The following is a 5,329-nucleotide window of genomic DNA, read 5'->3' as shown; positions in this document are numbered from 1 at the left end:
GTATAGACGTAATCCTAGTGACAGGTGAATAAGTATCAAAGAAATCAACATTTTCTCTTTGTCTAAAGCCTTTAGCTACAAGGCGAGCCTTAAACTTATCTACTGAACCATCAGGTTTCAGTTTCTTCTTAAGGATCCATTTACAACCTATTGGTTTACAACCTGGTGGTAAGTCTACTAAGTACCAAGTTTGGTTTGACTCAAGTGAGTCCATTTCATCATTAATGGCTTCTTGCCATAAGTCAGCATCTAATGATGTTAAGGCTTCTTGTATGGTAAGTGGATCCTCTTCTACTGTGAAAGCATAAAAGTCAGAACCAAAATCTTTAGATACTCTAGGTCTCTTACTTCTCCTAGGTTCAGATTCCTCAATCTCTTTTTGCATTATAGGTCTAGTAGCAGGTATGCTACTAGATGATGCACCCCCACTATTTCTCAACTTAAAAGGAAATCTATCTTCATAAAAGTTAGCATCGTTCGACTCCAATATGACTTTCGCATTCAAATCATAGAACCTATATGCTTTGCTATTCACAGCATATCTAATAAACACACATTCATAAGCCCTACTAGCAAGTTTGACTCTCTTAGGGTCAGGAATCCTAACATAAGCCAAACAACCCCAAGTTCTAAAATATGATAGACTAGGTGTTTTATTTTTCAAGATCTCATAAGGAGAGATTTTGCTTCTGGATTTAGGGACCCTATTTAGCACATAGCAAACAGTCAAAAGGATTTCTCCCCACCAATGTGAGGCGGCACCTGAACTAAGCATAATAGCTACTACAGATTCGGTAAGTGTCCTATTTTTCCTTTCAGCCTTTCCATTCATTTCTGGTGAATAAGGTGCTGTGGTTTCATGTATAATACCATGTGTTTTATAGAAATCAATAAACAGGCTAGAACCATATTCTGTGCCTCTATCGCTACGAAGTCTCTTGACTTTCCTATTGTATTGATTTTCTATTTCAACTATGAACAACTTAAACATGTCAAACGCTTCACTTTTATTTTTCATAAGATAAACAAAAGTAAAGTCAGAACAATCATCAATAAAGGTTATAAAGTACCGTTTGTCATTTCTAGTCAACTTTCCATCTAATTCACATATATCTGAATGAATTAAATCTAGAGGTTCAGAATCCCTAACAACAGATTTATGAGGTGTTTTTGTGATTTTTGCCTAACTACAATAATCACATTTAAGAAATTCATTCAAATTCAATTTTGGAATTAACCCTAAGTTACTCATATTTTTAATGATTCGCTTATTAACATGACAAAAACGAGCATGCCAAACATTAAAAGTACACAAGGAGTAAATAGAAGCATTCACTTTATTAATCTCAACATTCAACTTAAACATGCCTTTAGTAGCATAACCTTTTCCTACAAATACATTGTTCTTAGTCAAAGTAAATAAATCTGCTCCTATAGTCTGAGTAAAACCAGCCTTGTTGAGAAGATAGCCCGAAACCAAATTTTTTCTCATTTCTGGAGTATGCATCACATCCTTCAAAGTTAAGGTTTTTCCAGATGTGAAGTTCAATTCCACACTACCAATTCCAGCAACAATAGTGGTATGGGAATCACCCAATAACACTTTCTTATCTTCAGTCACAGCACTGTATGTTTTTAACATACTTCTATCATAGCAAACATGGCGAGAGGCACCAGTGTCTACCCACCACCCATCTGATCCACCTATGAGGTTGATCTCAGAAATCATAGCAACAAAGTTATATTGCTCTTCAGTCAGGTTAACACTAGGAGTAGTGTTTGGCATGTTCCTGCACTTACGTGCCATGTGACCTGGTTCCCCACAATTAAAGCATAGGAAAGCAGCATCATTTCTAGGTGGTTGTTGTTGTGGCCTATTTTGGTTCCTTTGAAGGTTCCAATTCAAATTAACTCGGGTGTTGCGGTTTTGGATTGGTTTGCGGTTCTGATTCTTAAAATTCTTTTGAGTGGGTTTCAGAACCGCAGTGGACCTTTTAGTGCTATTAGAAACAATAAGCAGTTCCTCTTTTAAATCTTGTTTTCGAGCTTCCTCCTCAATTCGGAGGCGAGTAATCAAACTTTCCATCCAAAATTCTTTTGTTTTGTGCCTCAAAATATTTTTAAAATCTTTCCACGAAGGAGGCAATTTGTCAATAATGACAGCAACTTGAAATTGATCGTTTAAAGGCATACCTTCTGAAATAATTTCATGTGCTATCTTCTGTAATTCATGAGATTGAATTTCCATTGACTTGTCATCAGTCATCTGGAATTTGAGGTAGCAGCTTACAGCGTACTTTTTCGATCCGGCCTCCTCAGTGTCATATTTCCTCTGCAGAGCTTCCCAAATTTCTTTTGCTGTTTTTTTTTCAACAGTGTAGTAATCATACAGATCGTCAGTCAGTCCATTGAGTATATAATTTTTGCACAGAAAATAATTTTTTGTCCATCTCTCAGCAGCACGAACATCTGCCTCGTCACCATCTTCAGGAACAATTGGTTTTTCCGAAGTCAGAACAGAAGCTACCTTCTTTGTTGTGAGGTAGAACATCATCTTCTGTCTCCATCTTCGGAAATGAGCTCCTTCAAACCGGAATGGTTTGTTAATCTCAGCAATCCCATTTGATTGTTCGGTAGCCATCAGCAGTAATTGAACCGTCTTAAAATTGTTGTAGCTCGAACTCAGAAAATAGGAACGGACCGAACAAAATTAAATGGGCAGAGTCGCGGACAATGTCGCTTTCTTTAAGACGTTCGCGGAACTGCCGAAATTTAGCAAACAGTATGAACTCCGGTCGCCTCCAGGATAAAACAGCCCTCTTAAATACGATTTTCGTATTGCACCGTACGAAAATCGTTCTGTATACACTCTCTGTTTACTTGCTCAGTTTCGAAAAAAATACAGAATGAATGAAAGTAAATTGTGTTTGAAGGTAGTCTCTCATCACCTATTTATACAAGAAAAAAGAGCTGTTTGAGCTCTGATTTCATGGAGAAAGAGAAGGAGGAAAACCAAGAAGGTGGAGGAGACTGAAGACACGTTCAGAAAAATGGACGTTGTGAACAACGTTCACAAAGACTAAATCAGAGCATAAATAATTAAATAAAAAAGGATTTCCGAAATTAAAAATAATAATAAATAATATTATTAATAATAATTTTTTTAATAAAAAATTAATCATTTTACACCAACCCAACCCAACCCAACCCAACCCGGCCCGATTCGGTCGGACGGACGGTGCGCGCGCGTGTGTGTGGTGGTCAACCAAAGAGATAGGTCCTCACCCTTTCACAAAAGTGGGTACCCCTTGGGGCACATCCCAAGCATGTGAGGACCTTCCTTATAAACATCTCCACCAAGTGCTTTGAAAGCAATGTGGGATGTTTTTCACTTGAAAAAACTTAAAGACACATGCATGGGCCAATTTCATAAATTATAAATGGGCCAAGCCCAACAATCCCCCACTAGAATTTTTGAAATCGTTTTACTGAGCAGTTACATAAGGTCAGACATAAGCAGAGGTATCTTTCGATTTGAACCTTTGCGTAGTGAGTATAGTTCAGATTTTACTAGAGTGACTCGTAGTCTTGAACTCTATCTCTGACGTATATCACGCCATAACCTTTTCAGAGTGTAGTTCTAGTAGCCCGTGCGTTTATGGCCTTGCACGTCTATCCCGGTTTAATGAATGCTCTAGAGTTTTGCCCTAAACTCATAGGAAGCGGCCTCACTTCCACATTCATATAGGTGAGTCTATCAAAAGTACTCCTGTAGCTAGGTACTTCACTCCAAATGGAGTATAGACTTCATTAAGAGTTTCTATTATCTCAACCTCAAATCGCTTCAGGATATTCATGCTTCTAATTGCATGATCTGACTCATATTACCACACAACTTGTTATTACCCTTTGAACCTATTTCTTGGGATCTCCAGTCTATAGGTTGGATTACCATTGTGTGTAACTCATCACTGTAGGGGCATAAGTCCCATACTCTTTGCCGTATTATGGACTTTCTCTCTAGCTAATCCTTTCGTCAAAGGATCGGCTAAATTCTCTTCTGAGCGTATGTGATCCACTCTAACAGCTCCTTTAGTGAGTAGCTCTCTCACAGTGATGTGCTTACGATGTATCATTTTACATCACACCACACCAACCCGGTCCGGTTCGGTCGGACGGACGGCGCGCGCGCGTGTGTGGTGGTCAACCAAAGAGATATGTCCTCACCCTTTCACAAAAGTGGGTACCCCTTGGGGCACACCCCAAGCATGTGAGGACCTTCCTTATAAACATCTCCACCAAGTGCTTTGAAAGTAATGTGAGATGTTTTTCACTTGAAAAAACTTAAAGACACATGCATGGGCCAATTTCATAAATTATAAATGGGTCAAGCCCAACAAAATCCAACCTAAAGAACATGCATAAACGGATCGGGCGGGCCATCAGGCGAATCAAGCACGGTTGGTTAAAAAATATTTATTCTTTTATTTTTTTTGATAATAAAACATTATGCTCTTTCCTAGGAAATTTCATATAAGAAAAAACTGACCAATACAGTAAATTGCTATACTAAACAAATCATGACGATCAACTTCCTTAACTTTTCCTTAATCTCTTTTTCTTTATCTTTATTTAATTTAACCATTATGTCTAATTGTATATAGTTGATATTCCTAAAAAGTAACATTAAAAAATTTACAAGTATTGATTTCTTCCTAAATTTTAGTTAAATTTATCAATATATTGATTAAAAATTTGTGCCAATTTTACATAATAACAAAAATATAAATGGTATTTAAATAAATGCGTAATAAACAGAAAATCAATTATGTGTTTAAAATAAATAAATTATTATGACAACTTAGGAATGAAGTTGTCTAGTCTAAGTTGGGAAGAAAGTCGTTTTCACATAAAATAAAATAAAGTGAAAGTCGACAACTTTAATCTTTAATATTGTTCCAAGTTTCGCATATTATTTTTTATATTTGGCCACCTATGAAAAGAAATTGCATTACATCCATTTGGATCCTTAAACTAAAGCTTCAAAGTTAATTAAAATTTTAAACTATCAAAATCGTCAATCAGACTCTTGAACTAAGCAAAAATCGAATTGAGTTCTCATCTTACTCTGAAATTAGAAATTATGACTGTTTGATATAAATAGTAATAATCTATGTGTTGGTTCAAAATGAGTTTGTGGAAAAGAATTTGAAACTGTTTAATCAAATGACTTTTGTTGAAGCTTCAATTGATAATTTTTATTTAAAATAGGATTTCAATTGATAATTTTTGGTTAGTTTTGGAACCTAATTAATAATTTTGATAGTTT

This window comes from Euphorbia lathyris, chromosome 7, assembly GCF_963576675.1.
Source record: "Euphorbia lathyris chromosome 7, ddEupLath1.1, whole genome shotgun sequence".
In the NCBI taxonomy this organism is placed as follows: Eukaryota; Viridiplantae; Streptophyta; class Magnoliopsida; order Malpighiales; family Euphorbiaceae; genus Euphorbia; species Euphorbia lathyris.
This window is presented reverse-complemented; position numbering follows the sequence as displayed.